Source organism: Psammomys obesus, unplaced genomic scaffold (genome assembly GCF_907164565.1).
Source record: "Psammomys obesus unplaced genomic scaffold, mPsaObe1.curated_primary_1811, whole genome shotgun sequence".
Lineage (NCBI taxonomy): Eukaryota > Metazoa > Chordata > Mammalia > Rodentia > Muridae > Psammomys > Psammomys obesus.
The window spans coordinates 4,746,446-4,771,672 of record NW_026587216.1 but is presented as its reverse complement, the minus strand read 5'-3'; the positions used below and the strand labels follow the sequence as shown (position 1 = coordinate 4,771,672).

At 40.9% G+C, this 25,227-nt stretch overlaps 1 protein-coding gene across 4 annotated transcripts in view; it reads right to left on the bottom strand.

Annotated features, from left to right (window-relative positions):
• Arl15 (ADP ribosylation factor like GTPase 15) overlaps nt 1–25,227 on the bottom strand; it is a 368,038-nt gene that overhangs the window by 185,350 nt on the left and 157,461 nt on the right. The gene's annotated exons all lie outside the window — the stretch shown is intronic.

The following is a 25,227-nucleotide window of genomic DNA, read 5'->3' as shown; positions in this document are numbered from 1 at the left end:
GTTGTGCTCTAAGAATGAGGACCTGATTTCAGATCCCTAGAACCCACATAAAGCCAAACCTGATGTCATGCAGAGACAGGAGACGGAGAGAGGGAAACCCATAGCAGATCGCAGGCCGACTAGTGTGACATATTCAGTGGTGAACAAGAGATCCTGTTTCGGACAAGGTGTAAGGATGGTACTCACACTGGCCTCCACTGTGGTATATATGCAGCTTCCTGTACTCACAGAACATGCTCATATACATACATCACTATCTTAGGGTGACAAAACTCCATGACCGAAAGCAGTTTGAAGAAGAAAGGGTTTATTTCAGCTAACACTTCCGCATCACAGTCCATCACTGAAGGAAGTCATGGCAGGAACTCAAGTGGGCAGAAACCTAGAGGCAGAAACTGATACGGACAAAATGGAGGAATGCAAGTTTCTGACGTGCTCAGCTGGCTTTCTTAGAGCACCCAGGACCACCTGCCCTGGGGTGGCACTGCTCCCAGTCGGTTGGGCCCTCTCATCTCCATCATTGATGAAGAGACCGCATCACAGGCTTGTCCATAGGCCAATGGGGGAAGGGGGTTGGGGGCGAGTTAACTCTGCCAAAATGATTAGTTGACTTAAAACTAGTTAGCAGAAACACAGAAACACACACAAAGACACACAGATACACAGACCACACACACACAGACACACACATACACAGGGTGAAAAGCAGTATTGCGACTTACCCAGAGGAATCTAAAACCTCGTTTTAACAGCTACCAGGAAAATATATTACCAAGAACAAGGGAAAATTAGACAGACAAAACATACTCTCATGGTCAAAATCATACCTATGGCACACTATAAATCTTAATATTAATTAGTCACCAATTTGCTCATCAGGTCCTAGGGACACTGCAGTCAACAAAACAAAGAAAAAAATTGGTCTTTTTTATATTGTAATCTATCTTTCCTCCCTCCCTCCCTCCCTCCCTCTCTCCCCCCATCTCTCTTTCTCACACACACAAAGTGTGCGAGTATTTGCCTTGTCTTGTTTCTTTCAGAGCATGGAGTCAGCGCTCCACAGGACCGACTAGAATGTCACAGAGCACAGGAGCTTCTAAGAAGAATTTTCTCCTCAATAAAAGCAGAAATGGCACTTTATCTATTACAGCTTTCAGATTCCTTTGGTGATATGGTGAGAGTGTGAGTCTCACTAGCCTTCTAAAAGCCTTAAGGAGACATAGGTACATACTAGGGCATCCTAAATGGAATCCACTAGAATACTGGTGAGAAACAGAATCAGCCACCTAGTTCATAAGGACTCATGCTTAGGTGTGCAAAGGAAAAGACTATTGTTCAAGCCAATGTTAGAAAACTGCTCCGTCATCTGCAAGCAAAGACGTGTTAAACACCCTCACATTAAATTAGAAGCAGAGCGCTTATTTTTAAAACACTACTTTATTTGGGAGTGTTTAGGCCTCAGTCTCTCCTCCAACCCTACACAGGAGAGAGAAGGTTAGTGGGAAGAGAGGACCCCTTTGCTACTCCCGGCCATTTAGGGTCCAGGAGTCTTTGGGGGCTATTCAAATCTCCGTCAACAGCAGACACACCCAGCAGTCTCCTCCATGCTGCTGCCCCCCAATGTTTTACTCCCTCAGTCTGTTCCAAACTGCCACATGGGCCGTCTCTGGTCTCTTCAAACCGCTACTAGCCACACCTTGTCTTTCTGGACTCTCAGTTTAAAGCCTCCCAGTCCTAGACCATGCCCTTCTCCATGCCACACATGGAAGAGTGTTACCAGCTGGCAAAAGCCATGCCCTGCATGAGACAATTAACAGGTGTGGACAAACTACAGCACAAACTAAAATCTCACACTTAGGATTTGAAAAAACACATTTACATAACCTAACGGCTTACAAACAAACAGAACTTTCATTACATAAAGGGGTGTCTATTCCCCCCAGAGTTGTTCTCTAAAAGTTGGGTGCAAGAATTAAAGAGGGTTACTGGGGAGTCAGGAACCTCAAAGCTGCTCCTACAGAAGCTAATCTGTAATCAGTGCCATCCACCTGAGATTTCTGGGACTGAAATGATGAAAACATTCTTTAGTTGTGTTTCTCTGTATGGCAGCCACTAGCAGTACTGAAGTAGTAGTGGAAGTGGAAAATGGGACTATTTAAAGTGTCACGTGTGGCTAGACACTACTGTACTGGCAGCGCCATTCTAGATCTTGCCAGTACGTACAACTGACATGAGTGGTGGCTAGATCATCACAAATTCAGGCACAGGCACAGAGATCAGCTTACAGCTCTGAGTGGGGTTGTTCAGGGCCCCGCTGGAGGGCTTCTGAGAGGGCAACTGCCACAGGCCATGGTGAAGGATGGCTAGGACCCTGCTCATCACCTGGCACAGCAGTCGGGGTGGGGAGTGCTGAGCATCTCCTTTTTCCAGCCTCTTTAAAAAGGAGTCAGAATAACGTCCCCTCAAAATGCTTAAGTAGTGATCGGAGACCCATTCAGGAACTTGAGTTACAAATGGGTCTTAGGTCTTAATGAAAACTTGAAAGCTTCTGAGCACAAATAATCTCAGAAGCAGAATTTTAAAGGGTAAAGCTTCCAGCAAAGGAAGACAGTTTTCAAAGAACAAGAGAAGGGGTGGGCAGAGAATGGCTTCAAATGTGTACCACTTTCTCATCTATCAAACTTCAGTCTTACTTTTAGGGGGAGAGGGGTTACTAGGGACCCAACCTAGAGTCTCACACACAACAGGCATGCAACCTACCACCGAGCCATCCCTATTCTCTTGTTTTTTTTTCCTTCTGACAAAAAGTTTTGCTGTGTTACTCAGGCTCGTCTTGAACTCACTCTATTTAAGCAGACTGGACTTGAAGTTATGAGCCTCCTGCCCCACTCAGCTTCTTAAATAGCTGGGATCACAAGCCCATGTCAACAGGCCAAGCATAACTAGTTTCTTTGACTAGTAAACTTCTTTTTGATTCTTTAACATTCTATTTAATACCTTTTAAAGATTAAATACTAAGAATTCAGCAGACACTAAGATATACACATCTACATTCAAAATTTTTGGGGTTTTGTTTGTTTGTTTGTTTGTTTGTTTGTTTGTTTTCCAAGACAGGGCTTGGCCTTGGCTGTCCTGGACTCACTTTTTAGACCAGACTGGCCTCAAACTTACAAAGATCTGCCTGCCTCTGCCTCCCCTGCTGGGATTACAGGCATGTGCCACCGCCTGGCACATTCAAATTTTTATAGACACTTTCTGCCTACATATAAAATATGGTGAAGTAAATGAAGATCTTTCTAAGTGAGTGATATAAAGAATAAAAGTGCTAAAGCTTATACTCAAGTATTCTGATCAAATGTATGATCCCATTTTGCTTTTCAAAGAATCAAAAGAAAAGGCAAACCACACAAAGGCGGATAATGAAGAAGCTGTGGGAAGCATGGCCTGACAAGTTTATTCTCAAAAAGTAAACATTTGGTATTGAAGGAGAAACCTCCCCTTACCAGCCAGCCAGTGGAGGACTATCAAGCTGAAGAAGACAGTCCCACAAACACAGCAAGTGCTCAACCAACAGCCACAGAAGGCTGACAGGTGAATACCATTGAGTTTCATCTTCCCTAGCATACCTACAAGGAATGTAACCTACTCAATCCCACTGAGCCTCTAAAGGTGGTCACTAACCTCATCCCTTTCGGCCATTCAGCCTTTACTGTCCTCACTGAATGGGTGCAGTAACTGGGACAGAACACAAGAATTCTGCTCCAAGTTCAGCTAACAGTGTGCTGCCTAGTTATATGTCAACTTGACATAAGCTACAGTCATTTGAAAGGAACTTTGAATGAAAAAAAAAAAAAAATGCTTCCACAAGATCAGGCTGCAAGCAAGCCTGTAGAGCATTTTCTTAATTAGTTAGTGATTGTTAGAGGATGGCCCAGCCCATTGTGGGGGTATTATTCTTAAGCTTGTGGTCCTGGGTTCTATAAAAAAGAAGGCTGAGTAAGTCATGAGGAGCAAGTCATTAAGCAGCATCCCTCCATGGCATATACTCCTGCTTCCAGGATCCTGCCCCATTTCGGTTTCTGTCCTGACTTCCTTTGATGGTAAACTGGTGTGTCAGCGGAAGCCAAGTAAACCCTTTCCCCCACAAGCTGTTTTTATCCTGGTGTTTCATCACAGCAATAGTAACCCTGCCTAGGAAAAACAGATAACAGATTTAGGATCAGTTTGTTTGTTTTTTTTTAAAAAAAAAAACTGTAAATAAGGTGTAGTTTTTCCCTTTGCTACAAGGGACTGCCTCCCAGAGAGTTAGAGTGGCCCCAGGGCTATGGGAATGAATGGGATGTGCAATGTGCAATGTGAATGAGTATGCATGTTTAAGAAATGATCCCACAGATTGTAATAAACAGAAAAATCAACACTAGGAGAACAGTATCCCCAAACGAGGCGGGAAGAACTGCAGAGAACAAAATTTTGGAGAAAACTGGAAAGGACAGAGAGGTATTGAGTCACAGTGGCCATGGGCATGTCACATGAAACAAACAGTCAAAAGCTAACAGCACATATGTGGCTCTGTTGCCAGGCCGAGTAACAATGGCTGGAGAAGTATGCATCCCTAAGGAATATGGCCTGGGATGGTCTGGTCTAGGTTGAAGGCCCTGTCTGCTGTCCACTGCCTGTGATTAAGTCTGTTGGACAGTAACACCTACCCATCCCTGAGCTTCCTTCAGGCTCAACCTGCCAAGCTTACAGCATTCACAAGCCTTGGAGAGTCAACAAATACCTTACCAGGTCCTGGATAGAGAGCTAACCACATGGCCCCAAAAAGATGAATTATTAAATATACCCAAACTTTTGTAAAAATCCACCAGGAGAAAATGCTAGGTGGGAATAGTTAACCAAACCAAGCCAAAGGCTCAAAGGAACCATGTAAACAAACACGAGGGATAACTGCAAGAGACACTAGAGCCTGAGTGAGATAAGTCTGTCAGGACAAGAGGTAATGAAGAAAGGGAAGGTCACTGGGGATGAAGTGCTGGGGATGACAGAGTTTATCCTGCTGAGGCTCTCAGGGCCATCATAGAATAGGTACAGGGGGAAGAAGATACATAGCCATCAGTTTGCAGATGGTTAACTCCCAGTGCTAATCAGCCTGCCAGGGTGCCTGGCCAATGCAGGCTCCCACTATGAGAGAAAGGACCCTAGGCAGAGAATCGAAGGTGCTGTGGCAGCTTGATAAATGGGGTTATGGGCAGACACCAACAGGGCTTCCTTCAGGCATGCAAACAATAGTACAGAAGCATCAATTCTGCTCATCTGACCAACTGTTGGCTCAGGAGCGGATGAGACAAAAAAAAATATAAATTACATGCAAGTAAAAACCAGGACTTGGTTTTCATAACGTCCACATCCTTGGGGCAAGAGACGGCCACTATGCTTGCTAACCAGCTCACAACGTTAGCCTTTGCGTTCGTTCCAGGAGGCACAGAAGCCCCGCACTTTGCTCATAGCTGAACTAGGGCACAGCACAGTGTTTCCAGTGTTGACATTTTCACTTTCTCTGTAAAGTTGATAAGTAGAGCTGCCGGTGACAGCATGAGTGCAGGCTGAGGGAGCAGCCTGCACTCATGCATCCCTGACTGCCACACACTGTCAGAAAAAAGAAAAACAAATCAGTTTAATATAAGAGTATCTGAATCAGGAAGTAAAACTTATCAGTCTCATTAAATTAACCCAAAGGTCTCTTTCTTAAAAAACAAAAACAAAAACATTCCATATGACTTAAAGGGTAGTATGCACCAAGCATTCTTGTGACATACTGGTGCAGACAACTGTTTCAAGGATAAACTGTTCAACTGTTAGAGTTGTAAGTTAAATACCTGCTTTTTCCTTTCCATTTTTACCTGGAATTCTAATGGAGTCAGACTATGATTTACGTTACTCGTGGAAAATAAACAACAGTATTCGTTGTCAGGAATAAAATTTATTTTCAAGCAAAAGCCAGAGTTTTGGAAAAGTCATTTGTATCTTTTACCGTGCCCTGAATAGCTTCCCGGTGAGGAAGGCTGATGGTAATAGTATCAGAAACATATTTATAATGCAATGTGTGAATACTTGGAAAAGTCAAAAGAACTTAATGAATCAAGGTCTTCCAAATGGTTGATATGCGAGGCAAAAAGCCTTGCACAGATTGTCTTAAAAATGCACTGATACAAGAAATTTATGGTGGACATGAAGGAACTGAAGGTCACAGATTTGAATCCATAGTGCGACATTCTAGGGTCTAACACTTGATAAGTTTCAGTGGTGTGCCAGAGAAAACAATCAACAGTTATCCAAAAAGGCTATTAAAAGACGGTTCCCTTCTGGAACAGCATATCTATGTAAGTCTGGATTTTTCCCACATGCTCCAATGCAAACGACATACAACAACAGATGAACAACTAAAGCACGTATGAGGATCAAGCCTTCTTCTATGACTAAAATGGATATGCTATCACCTACACATTTTTTCTTGAGTATTAATTTTCATTCAAATGCTGCTTACATTAATATATAATAAGTTTATAATTATCGCTTTTAAAGGAATTAATTTAAAAGTACTTCTAAATTTTATCAGATTTAACTTGTAACATGGTAAATACTGACAGAGACCACACAAAAGAAGACATCTGGAAGTCTCAGTTTTTTGATTTTGGTTTTTGTTTTTTAAGAAATCTTTTATTTTTATTTTTTTATTTTATGTGCACTGGTATTTAGTCTATATGTATGTCTGTAGTGAGGGTATGAGCTGTTGGAGTTACAGAGAGCTGTGAGCTGTCATGTGGGTGCTGGGAATTGAACCCAGGTTCCTCTGGAAGAGCAGTCAGTGCTCTTAACTACTGAGCTCCAGCCTCCCACACACACACTTAGTTTTAAAAGCATGACGGTACCTGAGACCCTAGACAGAATTTATAAGCATATATACTCATTGTCTATCAAAATTTAGGCATTTGGAGTTTTATTTGAGAAGAAATAAAAATCTTGATTTGAATTATCTTTATCTTCATTCTACCCCTATCTTAGGAGCAACTGTCACCTGCTAGAAGATGAAGAAAAGCATGGTGCAATGGATGGCTGCAGCTCTAGCCCTTGTGGGACACATAGTGGCTTAAATGTGCAAGGGATCCAAGGAGAATTGACGTGATCAGAAGACCAAGGAGAGGAGATACGGAAAGCAGAAGCAGGAAGGTGAGAAACTTGGACCTGGTCCAGTGAAAACAAGAACTCAGTTGCATTTCTGGGACATATGTTCAAAGATGGGAGAGCAGGAATTGGTAATGAAATTTCAAAACCAAGAAGAACACAGAAAGATCACAGTAATCTCTGTGGTCTCCATATGTTCAAATTAGAATCTAGCATTCTGTAATGTCTAGAGAGGCTCTTGCAATGTATATAGCCAAGGAACCCAAACTTAAACTAGCATAGCTCTTTAAAATTTCAAGGGAAGTGTCCTTAGCCTGTGCTATATAAAATAGAGCTTTAAACATTACCATGAAATGATACCCCAGGTACCCTCTTCTTACCTCACCCATTCTTTCAATTCATATTCTGGGTGTCTGTTTTTTAAAAGAAGGTTGCAATGCCCGCCATCTTCCGTGTCGAGTCCTCACAACCAGCCGTGAGCACTCTACATAGCTGCATTCTGCTATCTCTGCCTGGCCATCTCCTCACTCTGCTGTGTGCCTTCATCACCTTCCTTATATGTCACCAGAGCAGCTTCTAGAGTATCAGACTTAGCATTTAGAGCTTGCCACAATCCATTTCCACTTTGCCACCCATACTGGATTTCTGTATAGCCTTCAGATGTCCCACGAATGCAACTGAGTCCTGGATCAGGTCCAAGTTTCTCACCTTCCTGCTTCTGGTTCCGTTGTCTCCCCTGCTTGGCCTTCTGATTGTGCTGGTTCTCCTACGAGCTCTTAAACATTTAAACCACTACTGGTCCTTCAAGGGCTGGAGCTAATGCCACCCACTGCACCATGCTTTCCTTGATCTTCTAGCACATGGTAACTGCTTCAAGGATGAAGCCTGTTTTTCTTGGTTCTCCTTGTAACACATTCTACCCGGTAGCATGGTTACATGTATACACCAACTTACAGAGTGTGCTGAAAGCCACTGGGAAGTTTAATGTATTTACATGTCTGGTCCATCTCCATATTGGAACTTTTGAAACACAAACCTTTACACATAATTAGAACACAATAAATACTTTTCAATGAGTTAAACTTTTATAAGACGCTTCTCAAGTGGCAGAATGTATAATTCGCCCCCACAATCATTCCATGTTACAGAAATAACTCACTGTTTGGTTGAAGGTAATGGTATGTTAGTATAGTTATTTGGATTTCCTTTTTACATCTCTGGCCCTTCCCAATTCAGCAAGGCAACTCTCAACTTTCAACTGCTAATACTACACAGAACTTCGTAAACAGACACACAATGAGTCCTCACTCTGCTACTATCTGAACACACGCAGCCACGATGGGGCATGTGCTGAGTGCTTCACGAAGAAGCAGTGCCCTGTGCCTTTGTGAGTCTTCCAATGTGATCCTTACACTATCCCGACACCTAAGCAGCAGCTCAGAGAGACTACAGAAAGAGAGGGCTGTGGGGATGGTTCCACGAGAGATGGCCTCTGTACCCTGCAAAAGCCAGGGACCGACTCCCTAGACCACCTACAAGCCCAAGGCAATCAAAACTGGCATTCTACGTTCTAAGTATTTATTAGCAGCAAATTTTGGAGCCACCAGCAAGACAGGAAAAGCAAAGCACTACTATGGTATTAAAAAAAAAAAAAAATCTGTTGCCCAGATTAGAAAAACTAAACTAGTATGTGAATAATTTTGCTTAAAATTGCCACTGACCAATGTAACCAAACCAAAAGAGCCAAAACAGGAAGTTTCTGGTTCAGGTGGAGAGTATCTGTTACGTACTTGCTGAAAATAAGTCCTTTCCTGGTCTGCAAATGCCACTGCTTGTGTCGGGGCTTGGGATTTCTCCCCAACAGTATTTTTTTTTAAACGACAATCTTTAATTTACCCACCTTATGAGAAAACTAGTAAGTATATAGGGTTATAGATTAAGGTACATTCACAGAACGTAGAAAATGTATAAAATCAGCAGTACCTCATCGTACGTAGAAGACAGTATAAATAAGAGCAACTAATTGTAAGCTTTGATGCTCAAAAGGAGCATATAAATTTTGTCTCACAGTAACTGCAAATTTCTTTCTGAGTTCAATCTGACCTCAAACGTTACTACCATCTAGCCTACTCAGAGGGGGGAAAATGTTTTGAGAATTTCCTATGCCTGATTCTGTCCACGTTTTCTTTCTCTTTTTCTCTTTTTTACTGCCCTCTATGGAAATTGTTACAACTTTAAAAGGCAAAGCTCAGCCTTCCTGCCAGGTCATTCTTTCTGTAGCCCTAACCAGACTGATTACAGAATTGTAGCCAGGGTCATGTTCAGGCAGAAATACGAATGAGTGAATGTCAAAGGAACAGTCTAGACATACTTCAGGGAGGTGGCATTAACGTACAATTTAATGGTGTGCATACATTAATTTACATTGTGATCTGAAGTATCTAATTAAATAAGTGAATGTGTATTACAAATTATGTAAATACAGACAGCTCTCGGTTTAGGGATTACTTTTGTTTGAAAACTTTCCAAAGGTTCTAATAATTTTTCCAGAATTCAAAAAGCAATTTTCCTACAAAATAAGCAATTCATGCATGGGACCTAGATTCAGTCCTATCCAGCAGGCTAGTCCTTAAGGATAGAAACATGGCAGAAAGACAAACAGTGCTATTGGGGGTTGGTCTGATGCTAATTTGATGCTAATTACTGGCCCTCAAGATCTGGTTACTGCCTGGATATACATATCCTTGTTGTGTAAACCTGCCTAAGACATTATACCTGATTGGTTGGTTAAAGGCTAAAACCTGAGGGGAGGAGGGGGCAGAATGAGGTAGGCATGGCTAAGATTCCTGGGCTTTGGGTTCAAGAGAATCACAGGAACAGATGGACAATAAGAAAGGAGAAAAGAGAACTCCACAATGGGTTAGCATGGAGAAGAAACCATGTGTGGCAGAAGGAAGGACTCCACGATGGTGTGGATGGAAAAAAACTCTAAGTGTAAGCAAGTATTCCTAAAATTATGGATGGAAGGTAGCCCAGATAAGGATGGTTAGGGCAGAAAGCATTGGATGGGGGCTGGGAGGTAGATGGTGAGGTTGTTGAGACAGCGTTGGGTGAAACACATGCCCAGCCCAAGGTAAATAAGGCAATTATAAAATTTAACAGGTGTCTGTCTTATTAATTGTGATAGTGGGTTAAATAATACTGCTGTGATAATCATAGGGCAAATATTAAATAATACATAGTCCAACATCACTCTTCTTTACAACACAGTGCCATAGCTTCTCAAGTCTTACTTACCCTACCTGGGTTCAAAGCCAAGCTCTGTCACAAGGCATCAAAGGGACCTTAATTAGCTTAGTCATTCCAAGGCTCAGTTTCCCTCCAAAGAGTAAAAATAAGAATAAAGTACTTCATCTCACAAGACTGTCAGGATAAACAACAACAATAAATTTATCATAGTATTTAGAACACGTTAAGTATTCATTAGCATTAACTCATTTTGTTACTTTTAGTTTATTATGCAGTCACTATTTAAGCCTGTAACTTTTCAAACTCCTGAGCTAACCTGAGTTCGAAGACCTACAGGTAAAAGTTCAGGAAGTGCTGAGGGTTGTGGGCAATGTGGGCCAAATCCTCTCAGTTCCCAAAGGAGCTAGTGCAATGACAGTAAATCAAACTTTGATTTGGGATGAAGCCTTTATCTTCTTCTAGTAACGTTCTCCCACAGCCTGTGTATCCCTCAGCCGCTAGTCACTTTTACTTTCCAGTGTTTCTCCTTCCCTCTTTGTTGTCCAGATTTCTTTCCAGCATGAAAAATAAAAAAAAGGTCATTCTTCAGGTAGAAATGCTCAATACTTTAATAAACCTGGCTTCATCTAGATCTTAAAACAAAACAAAAACACAGAAAAACTATAATTAATCAAAGTACCATTCATGTGGCACTGTTATCTTCAAGGCTAACGCATGGTACACCATGCATATTACTCTCTTCTTTTCCTTTTATTAGAAGTGCACAGATAGCCAAAATTCTATCCCATTTCTTCAGCAACTCACACGGCTGCTTTATGTCAGAGCACAGGGAGTTCAGATTAAAGCACTGGCTGCCATCTAGGAACGTGTTCTGTGCTTCCTTTTTTCTTGCCAAATATCACTTTTAAATAAATATAACTGGATTAGAAATAACAGAAAAGCAAATATAAACCTAGGCACAAAGTGGTCATATTTTCTCAGGCATTCTTGCAACTATAACCCACTTCCTCACAGCTTTTAAGTATATTTGCCTTCATCAGGTACGTGTCTCTCATCAACTTTGGTAGATACCCAGCAGACTCCTTGTTTGTCAGGTTCAAACCTGCATCTCTAGGTGCCTCATCAGGGCTATCATAGAGCAGACAGTCAATCTTTGTTGACTATTCTAATACATGAATATTATGCTGATTCATTCTTCACAGACGTGAGTATAAACAGTCTCGCGTTTGTATATCCCGCTCTTCCTTCTGAATTTATTTGAATTCTGCTTCTTTCCAAAGCAGAGAAGTCTACCCTGTCCTTTCAAAAGTAAGCTTTCCCTTTGTGGTAGGAAATTGCCAAGGATGAAGGATAGATAGTGACAGGATTGTTCCACTCCAGACAACTCTAGACAAGCACTCCCTAGAACTGAAGCTGGATGCAGGAGGCTTTAAAATCATATCTAAAGGTGATCACATTTCCTCTTTTACACAATTACTATACATTAAAGTGAGATTAGCCACCAAAGCACATGTACCACTAAAGCCATTTCATCACACTGGGTCCTATTATTAAATCAGTAATTGCCAGCTTTCGTCTTTGATGCTGTGGGATATACACTATTATCTCAAGAGGCAAGTAGGACCCTCATAATGAAATTAATTTTAATAAGCTTAAATGTAAGCGTGTCTGTCATAGAGCCCTTGGAAACAGAGGAAAATGCAAACAGAGTGTCACAGTGTAAAACGATTAGGAATCAGAGCACTAGCAAAGAGAAGACAAATGGGTCTGAAACAGCTTGAGGTCAGGACCTTCACTTCCAAATACAGTTTCCCGTGAAGAACACACTCAGAGGCAAAGAGAGACAGTGCAATTCAAATGATGTCAACCCTGCTGCCTAAATTTAATTTAGGTTGGGACACTTACAGACTGCATTTTCCTGAGTACGGGGGGGAAAAAAAGACTACATGAGAAGAAAAATGTTCTAGGTATCCACAATGCTGTATTTTCTTAAAGCTGTAATATTAGGCTGGGCTCTCTTTTCATAGCTGGCTAATACCCTTCATACTCCAGATGAGAGAAAACAGTGGTAAGGAAGGGATGGAAATGTCTGTTAATCTGTTTCACATAGGACATGTCCATTGTTCTTTAAACATACTAATCACGGGCTTACTGTTAGTTTGAATACTTCTTGTTCTGCACCAATGGCTGATCATAAGATGAAGTAATAGGGGAAAAAAGCCACATAATTCACCCTGCTCTTACTCTTTGGTTAGGAGTGGTGCTAAGATTTCACATCTTCCTTACTTCACACTCTTGATCACAACTCTTGTCTAAGGATGTGTCCTTGCTAATAACTGATGAATAAGAAAACATTCTAAACAAAGTTAGGCAGCACTCAGACAATAACACATATTCTTAAGAGTTTCATAAAGTCAAAGGCCACTACTTTTACACCTGCCATAGTGATATCACAGGCACACGAAAGTTATCTTCATGCTTACACGAGCAAAGGTCTCCCAGGAAGGAGATCCAGCCATCCCAATACAAATTACCCATGAGACACAGAAACTTGACACGATGAGGGACAAAGCTTGACATCTGTAAGAGAATGTCTGGAGGCTGGGTTTTGTGTCATCTCCTCCCACTGATACCAGTAAAGCAGATGTAGGGCCTTTCATCTAACAAACAAAACACGGCAAAGTGAGGCAATGTCATGTCCATAGTGTGCCATGGAAACCCATAACTTCCATTTCCACCTTGCCATCCCACTTTATGAACTTCTTGATTTGGAAGTTCCCATGCAGCAAACTGCTTTGAAAGCTTCCATCGAAAACTTCCCAAGGGACGGAGATTTCCCAACAGCAAGACCTTAGGAAGTGATCCCTTTGTGGATGACTGAAACCCCACTGTATGAACATCACATTCTACTCACCCATCCACTTGCAGATAGATGTGGAAGCAGTTTCATATTCTAGTTATTTTAATTAAAGTTTCAATGCAAACTGATAGTTATGCCATCATGAAAGGTTTTGTTAGAACACCCTTTTGTTTTGGGGTTTTTGTTGTTGTTGTTTGTTTGTTTGTTTCTATGGAGAACGGGTCTCACTGTAGAGCCTGGGCTAACCTCAAACTCACAGTGATCTTCTGTCTCAGTCTTCAAAGTTCTGGGATCAGAGGAAGTGTAAGGCTCCATGCCTGCCTAAGGCCCTGTTTTCAGGGTTCAAAACAAAACAAAACAAAACAAAACAAAACAAAAAAACAGCCTAAGAGTTGAAATTACTGGTAATAATCATGGCACTTCTATGTTTAACTTATTGAGGAAATTTATGTTTAGTCTTTTAAATAGCAATAGATAATGAACGCAAATGCACTTACAGCTGGGGAGCTGCTTCCCCACACAGATTAGTGAACTGCAGGGAGAAAGTCTAGTGAGTTATGAAGTCTTCTCAGCAGTCCTGCCTGGCTCTGGCCACTGGTATTCACTTCACTCGCCAATCTTGCTTTCTAAAGCAACATCTGAAAGCTAAACTCTAGAAGGACTTCCCAGGTGCCACATATGCTGTGCTACTCCAGAGGTTTAAGAAAAGAAGAAAAGAAAGGGACGTAGTCTCTGCCCTCCACACATACAGATTTCCAAGAATTGCCTCTGCTGACTTGCCACTGCCTCTGTTCATCAATCTCCTTCCCTCTGTACACACGCACTTTGTCACTTGGTTTTTTATTTACTGTTTCAGCTACGTCTAAGATCTTTAAAACACCATTTAAATGTTCTACTGTCAACACCCTGGCATGGTGGTTTCAAACGCCTTTATCCCAGCACTTGAGAGGTAGAGACCAGCCTGGTCTACACAAGCAAGTTCCAGGAAAGCCAGAGCAAATAATAAGATCTCATCTCAAGAAATCAATTTTAAAAAATGTAAATAACTGTTCTATAGTCTGCCATATGTTCCCTTCTAGATGTGCTGTTGTAGGTAGTTTAAACTCAACTTGTCCCCAAATGGACCTATTCTGGCTATATATTTCCCCTCCCCAAAACAGAGGCTCCTAAATTCCCAGACTGGGGATTGAGAGTCAAAATTCAAGCTGTGAATCTTAAAAGTCACTCTCAGCTTCTTATTGTGATTCTGTCCAACACCATTCAATCAGCCTACCCTTCCTCTCTAGTTAGTATAACCTCTTAACTGGAGATGCCAAAACTCCTGGAATTGTCCTATGCTTCAACTACGACCTACCTGGAAGATTCCAGTGAACACTTCAGATCAGAATCCAAACATTATTTCCCTCCAAGGACTTCCTCTTATTGTTACAAACCTGCTTTGTCCTTGTATCGTTATGCTAGAGGAAAATGTGTATCCCTTCAACTGACAGAACTAGACATATCTCAGTGCATATAGTTTTACACAGCCAGTTCTTTATAATAACTGCCAGGGGCTGACAATTTTCTACACATATGCTTTAGAATTCTGGTTATGCTGGGCAGCTATGCTGACCAGCAAATCACCTTCAGTATATTCATGTGTGCTGAAATAAAATGATATGACCTATGTCTACTATACCAAATTAACAGACGCTTACTGGGTGGCTTCTCTATATCCCACAAAACACTGAGAGTCAGGAGTCCAGTGGCAAACCAATTAGGCAGGGCCGCTGACTGATCCTTTGGCTAACAAGTTAGCAGGTCACCAACTCTGTAATATTCTTATGACTCCATCTATCTCATTTAGGCTCCACAGCACGTCCTTAATAGAGCATGTCCTCTAAAAGCACATTAGCTTTCTTGACTTTCAAAGTATTACTCACGTGGGGCAGTTACATTTCTGTGAGTTGGTAAAGTAAATGTTGCTATCATCACTGCACGAAAACAGACAAAAAAAATAAGTAAAATCCTATTCTTATAACTCGGATCTAAATAGCCGAGTTTACAGGGTACATCGACTTATCCAGAACACAATTGAAAACTAGAAGCTGTGGGGTAGCAAACAGAAATGTCCTCAAATTAACATCCTAAAGCTCACTTGCCTAACACGCTGAAAGGTCCCCAGGGCCCACAGAGAAAAATTTTGCCTCGAGAAAAAAAAAAAAAAAAATGTGATCACACTTAATTTCTTGGCTCTCTATTCAGAGCATATTAGAAGCAGTAAATCACTTGTTGGAGACGAAGGAAAAGATAAATCCACTAGAGAGAGAGACATGGACAGTAGCAAAATAGAGAGTTACAACTGAGACAAAAATCAAGAAAGGAAGAAACTAAAAAGATCAAGAAAGTACAACGAAGAAGAGAAAATACAGAAACTAGAACACAGCAGTTTGGAATTAACATGGCACTGAATACCACACACCCTCCCTCTCGACAGAACCGTCCATCTTCTTGATATTGGTCAAACCAAACGATGAATTATACTCCTGGTACTTTCATTCACTGTTAAGGGGAGAAGCGAACAATCAAATGTGATCATGTGTAAAAGAGTGGCGAATAGCAGCTTCTGGTCTTGACATCCCTCAATGCCCAACTGAACCTCTCCTGCTTCCTTCTCTGAATCATTTTGAAGCTGTCTATGCATATTAATTTCACTTTTGCATATAGCTCTACAAATAAGATCCTTTAAAAAATCATAACCGAATTATCATCATTATATTGAGAGAAAAGATCACACTGTAAACTCTTTAATCTATTCCTAGTATTAAAATCTATAACGATATTAAGTCATGATCTATTTTTATTCTTATAATTAATTTAATTGGTTAAATGCCAGGAAAGATAGGGAACTGTGAAGCACCTGCCTTGCTAATGTAACAACTACTCTAGATTGAGCAGCATTAAATTATGGTGTTTTGGTACTTAAACTAGGTTCTTTAATCAAGGGAAGTGCTTTTTTAGAAAATCGCTCATTAAGATAATTTTGTTTAGTCTACAACAGCTCCTTCAGATGTGAAGTGTAACAACTTGATTACTATAGGAAAGCAGTATTCTATTCCTGAAAGAAGGATCCGTATATGTGTGTGTGCGTGTGTGTGTACATATATATATAGAGAGAGAGACAGAGACAGACAGAGAGAGAGAGAGAGAGAATACCATATCAAAATCCAGGGTTCTGACACTAAACTACAGTTGCCTATCATAAAATAAAAATCAAGGATAATGGTTCAGACGTGAACCATTAAAAATCTGTCTTTGGTCTTTAGAGACTGACCTCTCCGCTTTCAACTCAAACCCGTAACTCTGCAGGCAGGGTTAACGAATGGGACTCCTGGGATTTCAACTGGGAAAATCAAAGATATATGGAACCTTAAAGGGAAGTCTGTTGGAGAGGGGCACGGGAGATGAGGGAGGAAGGGTGGGATTAGGAGGGATAAGGGAGGGGCTACAGCTGGGATACAAAGTGAATAAACTGTAATTAATATAAAAAATAAAGATTTAATTAAAAAAAGGGAAGTCTATATGTGGATGTGAGGAGAACAAAGTTGTTTTCTGGGCAAAATATCTCAAAACAGCTTTTACTTGAAATTTGGGAGAAACAAAGCTGAAATGGAACACTTAGGTCCTTCCTGACTCAGATGTGTCCTGGAATGATAGAAGATACGCTAAGAGTCTTGTCGCCCATGGGCAACTAGTGTGGCCTGAGTCACGGGTCCCCATGTCTCCTCACCTCCACTACTTGGCCTTTTCTGTTCATCCTTGTATGTCATGAAAATATGATCATTTCAATGTATCTGACATTATGGAAAACCTTGATAAATATTAGTCAAAAAATGAGACCTGCCTATCCAATATACTATGTGCAAACCTTCGTATTTTCATCCAGTGTAAATAGTTCTTCCTTATTGCTCGTCTATAAGTTTCTTTTTTGCTAAGATTTACTGATATAAAATACCACTAGAATCATGCAATGATTTTTTCCCCCAAAGCATCTGTGCAAAATCTTTTCCCAAGCTATTCAGCCACAGTATTTTACTATGGATGGTTTTCAACGTCATATGTGACTTTCTCTTATGTACTCTTGTTACAGAACATCTTTAGCTTCATTAAATCTAGTTAAATCTTAAATGGTGAGATTAAAGTGATCTTACCCTACCAAAGACTTTGATCTATTTCTGCAGGTCCCACGTACTATTCTACTGCTAGAGAATGAGCAACATCAACACAGTTACACTGCCATCAAACACAGCTTTGCTTTTACAGTTCTAGAGATATAACAGGGCAGGTAATTGATTTAAGAGATAAGATACTACTACTGGAAAGCAGATAAATGGTTGTCACTTGCAATGATAACCAAACACCTAGAAACCTGAAAGAATTAACTGGAAAACTTAGAACTAACATGGCTCTACTGATAATTAGAAGTAAATTTAAATATTTTTTAATTTCTTTATAATTCAATAGACAGATCCTTATATTTACAAAACATGGTAATCTAAAAATATATCCTGAAGTTTATGTAAGTGGTACACACATGTATACACAACATAAAATACTGTTGGTGATGCCAGAGGGATAGCTCAGCCGTTAAGAGTATGTACTGCTCTTCCAGAGGACCATAGTTTGATTCCCGGCACTTAGGTCATCCACTGTAACTGTAAGCAGGAGGACACAGGCCTCTGACTTCCACCTATGAGCACACCAGCATACACTGGCATCCACCTATAACTGTACCCAGGCGGACACAGGCCTCTGACATCCACCTCTGAGGACAGTGGTAAATACATGCACACACCCACATATGCTAGTGCATAAACACATAATTAAAATATAACAAAATAAATGTTATAAATAGACTGCCAGTTTATATTAACTATTATAGGACATAATATAAACTTCATATCACCCCGAAATTTACCACAAGCCTTAACACATCACCAATAGAAACCTCAAGAAAAAATTGTCAAGGGAAATTTCAAATAAAATAACCGGTATATAAAGTAGCTATATATTGAAGAGGAAAATTATGAGATAACAATTATCAACAGGCAGAATTGGTGAAATGGACTGAGGGTGGCTATGATCAATATACATTAAACATACATGTATAAAATTGTTAGTGAATAACATTCTAAAAAATTCTCTACAATTCAAATAAATTAGGAGTATTCATAGATATACTCAGAAGTTAATGTGATGGTTAATACTGACTGGCAATTGGCAGGGTTTAGAATCACCTAGCACCCAAATTTCTGAGCATGACTGTAAGGAAATTTCTGGATAGAGTCAACTGAAGTGGAAAGATCCAACCTAGCTGGGCAGTACCATTTTATGTGCTAGGGAACCAGAATGCATAAAAGGAGAGAGCAAACAGAGTATGACAATTCCAGTCCCCCCGCATCTTTGCTTTCTGACTGGGGATGTCATGCAATCAGCTGCCTCAAGCTCATGCCACCATGACTTCACTATAAAGATAGATTGTACCCTTGAACCATGAGAAAAAAAAAAAACAAAAAAAAACAAAACAAAACAAAAAAACAAAAAAAAAAAACAAGCTCTTCCATCCCTTGTTGAGCATTTTGTCGCAGAAATGAGAAATTTCCCAGCATGACTGTGAGGAAATTTCTGGATAGAGTCAACTGAAGTGGAAAGATTCAACCTAGCTGTGGTTTTAATTCCAGGTATGGGGATATGGGGCTGCTTCAAAGTAGCTATGATTTGTCTCATGATCTGGCAGGGACATGTTTTTGCCATCTGCAGATAATTTGTGCAAGTGGGTAATGTTTGCAATTCTGAGGACTTTCCAGGCAGGATATAAATGCTAGGGTCCCAGTAGGGGTGGCTTGGATGCTGGTGGCTATTGTTGGTTGTAATCGGTTGTGGTTTGTCAAGTAGTTGTGGGGGAAAAAAAAGAGAGAAAGAGAGAACAAACTAGTTATCCTCATGTCAAAGATCAAACTTTCCCCAAGTAACAGCCTAATCAGCAGGAAGTAGTCTAACAATAATGTCATCCCATTTCCCTTCTATCCTCTTTTCTATCCAATCTAGTGTAAAAGGGTTTTAAAAAAAGTGGAACAGAGTGGAAGAAAAAAGGAACCTACAAAGTAGTAAAAGTCCAGTTACAATGTGAAAGGACTTTGGAACTTTGGGCTACAAAAGTCATTGAGTGTTGAAAGCCCAGTGAGCTATTCTGCAGGAGCTTGGAATATAAGAATGTTGAGAGCCACACAAATAAGGGAAGCCTGGTTTGTGAAGTTTCAGAGGGAAGCAAAGACTCTACTGGGTCAATTGTATGAAGAATTTATGGTGTCTGGTCAGCGAGGGCTGAAGAATTGACTGTGATCAACAAGAGACCAGAACCACTAAAGTAAAACCTTTGCTTTGCTAGGACAATGGATGCTGGTCAGCCGGGGCTGAAGAATAAGCTATGACTAAGAAGAGATCAGCATCACTGAAGGAAGTAGGGAAGTGGTTCCTCGGAGTCAGCACACAGAAGCTATGTTCCAGAGGTGGCAATGATGTGTACCTTGTCCTGGCAGCTGAACTTGTAGTGTAAGAGTCAGCTGGTACTGGTTTGCATGGCATGATAGGCTCACCACTGTATAAGCCTTGGCACTATATGGGATGGCTGAAGTCCCTGAAGAGAGCCCAAGAGAGGCTAATAGTGTACATGAGCTTCACTTCCAGCAAGGGACACCAAGCAGTTTTCCAGATGCCAGTACCATGGGATAACCACCAAGAACAGCAGCAGGTGTAGCAAAGCCAAACCAGGCTTAGAGGACAAGCTGTGTGTACTGAAGGAGGCAGAGCTGGAAAAGTAACCCAAGCTCTCTGGAAGAGCCCGGAAGATTGTAAGTGAATCTCAGATAATTGGACACTGAATTATTTATATTTGGGGAGCTTTGTTTTGGTTTCTTCAGATTGTGACTATGTCTTGGTTCTTCCAAGAAAGTAATTAATTAATTAATTAATATTTAATTAATTAATATTTAATTTTCATTTAAAAATTTTTGTTTTATAGGAGCCCACAACTGAGAGACTTTGCATGTTAAAAGACTTTGGATTTTAAAGATATAGAATTAAGTGTTTAAATTTTTCAAGACTGACTATGGGCTTTTAAATTTTAGAATGTTTATATTGTACTGTTGATTTTAATGTGGGAAGAACAAGAAAGAAAAGGTATGACTTAATGATGTGTCTAAGTACGAAACTGAAAAGGGATCAACTATGCTGGCTAGTTCTATGTCAACTAGAAACAGCTAGAGTTATTTGAGAGGTGGTAACCTCAATTTAGAAAATACCTCTATAAGATCTGGCTATAAGGCATCTTCTTAATTAGTGATTGATGTGGGAGGGCCGAGCCCATCATAGAAGTGCTATCCCTGGACTGGTGGTCCTGGGTTCTATCAGAAAGCAGGCTGCGCAAGCCATGAGGAGTAAGCCAGTAAGCAGCACCCCTCCATGGTATCTGCATTAGCTCCTGCATTAGGTTCCTGCCAGGTTTGAGTTCCTGCCCTAACTTCGCTCGGGCATGGACTGCTACCTGAAAGTGTAAGCTGAAATAAACCTCCTCTCCCCAAACTGCTTCGGTCATGATGTTTCATCCCAGCAACAACGACCCTAACTAAGACACTAAGACAACAGACAATAAGGAGGAAGGCAGATCATCAGTATAACCACACAAAGGAGAGACAAAGTGGAAGATGGAGGCCACTACCTATACAAGTATGGTGGATGGCCAAAAATGTATCTTGTCCAGTCTTGGGGACAAACAGAACAATAGTGACAGTCACACTATCCGAACCAGGTGCTATTAGACACATATATCATACCACTCTCAGGTATGATAAATGTTATTTCTTATTCGTTTGATGTTTTCATAGCAAGGAAGGGTAGAAGATAATGATGAATTTAATTGTCTGGATTGATTGTGACCCTTCAAGAAAAAGTGGCACATGTGTTATCCTGGAGACCAGAACTACAAAAAAAAAAAAAAAAAAAAAGATGAGCAATTTTAACTTTTATAAAGGTTTTCACTATCATAGCTGTGTGTGTGTGTGTGTGTGTGTGTGTGTGTGTGTGTGTGTGTGTGTGTGAGAGAGAGAGTGCCCATTGCCAATCACCCAAAAGAAAAAGATAATTAAGGCAGGATGAAAGCGAAGAATGAAAGCCTAACATAAATTTATACTTGCGAAAATAAGAACAGATAAGGGGGGGGGGCAGAAAGGACATAAAAAAGAAGGATTTTAAATCTGGAAAGAGTTAAGAGGAATTTAGAGTTTGAAGACAGAGGGCAACACATGTCTCCAGATCTAGACAGATTACACAGGAGATAAGAAAACTCAGGTATCATCTTAGACCACTCTCAGCAATGTTGTAAAGAAATTGAGAGCAGGAACGTTACCAGAAAATTGCTGATGGGCAAAATCAGCCCAAACTGAACCCACAGGTGCACCGTGAAGCCGTTCCCAATAATCCTCAACTCATTTGGGGGTAATTTGCCAGGTTTCTGAGTCCATTTGGAAAGTGCAATGGTATAAGATCATTTCATGAAAATACTGGACAAGACTTTTTGTTGTGTCTTTGGCTAAGAATGAAACAAGAGGGGAGAAAAGGTAAACTAAAAGGCAGCAGTTAGGTTGCTAACATCTGCCATGACTGGAAATGCATGGATCTATGCCAATGTAGAACAAGTTACCTTTTCTATGGTTTTCAACCAACCTTGGGTCTCAGCACAAAACACACAACTCTATTATAGCAATTATCACACCACATAATAGTTAGGTAATTGCATGTCTATTATTCCCCGTGGCGTGTGAGCTCCCCAAAGAAATGGTTATATTCTAGTCATCTCGTTATCTCTAGCAGGGAACACAAGACTAGCACACAGTAGACAGTTTGGTACATTTATGTTTTAATTGAATGAAAACTTTGAAGGCATAATTTTAATATTTGCAGATGGGGCAAAAAAGGGAAAGAAAATGCTAATACGCTGGGCAATAAAATTGAAAGCATGTTTAAAAAAGCCCATAACAAGTTGGAACAATAAAAGTGCTTACACAATGAAAACGTAGTAGAAATGTAAGTAGTGTCTAGTGTTTGAAATTGACTGAGGAACAGAAACAGGAAAGACCTGACTAAAAGCAGTGGGCTGTTTGAGGCATGCCCAATGTGAGCCAATGGGGTACCAGGTCATGGGCTGCTTGCACTAAGAGAAACACCACCAGAAGCTAAAGACACCAGCACCTACCAGACCAGACATGGTCTGCATCCTGACCACTTCATATGGGCCCACTTTAAAAGTACTTTAGAGGGCAATTATGACAGAAAAAGACCAGAACCATGTCGGGAGAAAAACAGTTGAAGAAACAGGATATGCATAGGTAGGAAAGAAAAAGATCTTTCAGAATGAGTAACAGCCAAGACCGATGTATCCGAGTTGGTGTCTAGTCAATGTATTTGTCAGTGTGTTACCCCATGCACAGCTGTGTCCGTTTTGCTAAACAAGTGCACACACATGCGCGCACACACACAAGGACTCACACACAGGGTTTCCAGGACACTGACTTCCCTATCATGCCAGTCTTCAACTTGAGACACTGTAATACAATGCCAGGGATAACAAAACATTATTTTTTTTTAATTTGGTTTCCCAGATTTGAGTGATAGCTAATTCAACATGTATTTTCAGATTATTATATAAGATTAAATCCCTGGGAGATAAGCAGCCACAAAATAACTGAAATAACCTCCAACGCTCCTGTCTGAAGGAGGCCATCTGATACAGCTTTTTTGTTTGTTTATGTATGAGTGCTTTGTATGTACACCTGCATGCCAGAAGAGGGCATGTGGCTGCTGGGAATTGAACTCAGGACCTCTGGAGGAGCAGCCAGAGCTCTTACCCACTGACTTAACTCACCAGCCTCGACTGCTTTTGAAAAGGATAGCTTGGATGGACCACTGTGGCAAGTACACCGACCACCGACTCAGGACTCACTCAAGAGTGAGGTCAGAGGATCTACAGACCTGTGACATTCTCACAGCAGTGAGGCAGCAACAAGCAAGGAGGATCTGGACCATCATTTACTATTATTGGATTAAATCGTACAAGTATCATCTTAATTAGGGTGTCTAGTGCTGTGACGAAACCCCATGACAAAAAAACAACTTGTGTATTTCAGCTTACAGCTTAGCACCTATCATCCAGGGAAGTTATGGAGGTGCTGGCTCACTGGCTTGGTCCTAAGGCTTTCGCAGCCCACAGGACTACAACTCAGAAGTACCAGTGCTCACTGTGGGCTGGGACTTCCACAGCAATCATCAGTCAAGACCATGTGCCACAGGCTTGACGAGGGGCATTTTCTCAACGGTGGTTCCCTTTTCCAAAATGACTGACTTGTGTCCCATTGACATAAAATCAGCCAAAGCAAGTATACAAAAGTATCTAAGCAACTGTGGATGAATTTCTAAACTCTGCAACAATGCCCTCGTCCTTCTGCACACTGACTCCTGAGCTATCGTGGTGTTCTTTTCACCACTTTCTCATGCACACAAACACAAAATAAAGACATGACAAACTCCATTTAACATGTCATTTTCTAACCACCCTTTCAACACCTACAATAACTGCTTGTTCACAGGAGATACCCATCTCTATGTTTATCATTACAAGGACATAGAATTCAAAAGTGAACTAAAACATGGCTTAGTTTTGGCAAAATATAATCAAGTCCAGTTTTTTATGCATCCTATCTGGATGTGAAATATCATCTGTTTTTGTGACAAACAACCCAGTGCCATTAATTACATGCCCCTAGCTGCAACAACCCACGTTTAAATTAAAGCCATGAAACAGAATCACAGTGTCAAAATTCACACAAACTGATCTTTTAACAGATAGTGACAAGGGGGGAAACATATTAAAAGGAGAATCTGGAGAAAACCTTATACAACAAAACATCTGAGAGTGCTTAGGCACTCGGGCAGACAGAACCCCAGGTTTTGAAGTGCATAGGAATCAAATGTTAAACAACTCACAGCCTGCTCTAAGACGACAAATACATCATAAAAAAAAAAAAAAAGGACTTCTTTTTATAGTCACAGGGCCAAGGGTTTTGCTGTTTCTGTCTATAGCACAGCTATAGATGTGTATGCTGAGATAGACACTACCTCTGACTTCACTGGGAAGTTGGACAGGAGAGGCTGCCTGGGTTTCTTTCCATGGAGTTTAGTTTATGTCCAAACCCAGCCCAAGAACTTCTTCAGCCACTACATTCCTGCCTGCCAGTTGCACAGCTCCAAGCATTTCCCTTCCAGCTACAGATATTAAAGTGTTTTGTTGTTTTAAAATTTGATTTAGAACTGCTGTAGATAGCTTTTTTTCACTTCAAGCTCCCCCAGGTCAGCAAGCTCCAGTAACGTTCAGATGCTACAAAGCCATCACTGCATATTAAAAACAAGGATGGGGCCAGGGAAACTCTAGGCGACAGACTCTAGATTAGCCACGTCAGGCGTTTTCCAGTCCCAAACAAGGTTTTACATGGTCTGCATATGGGCCAAATGATACACATGGCTGCCCTGAGCTTATCCCTGTGTCCTTCTCTGCTGACCTGCCCCACTGAACTCCCTGAACAAAGGTCCTAGGGGAGCTGAGCAGAGGACATGTCCTGCCTCTCAAAGGGTTCACTCTGTACTGCCCAGGCTTCTGCTCTCTGCGAGAACATTCAAGCAAGCCATTAAGTATTTTCAGTTCCCATTGGCTCCTTCTTTAAAATGATGACCTGACCCTTGTCTGAGCAAACACCAGGGGAAAGAAGAAAGACAGAACCCCACTGAAAACCATTAAAAAAAAAGAAGAAGAAGAAGAAGAAGAAGAAGAAGAAGAAGAAGAAGAAGAA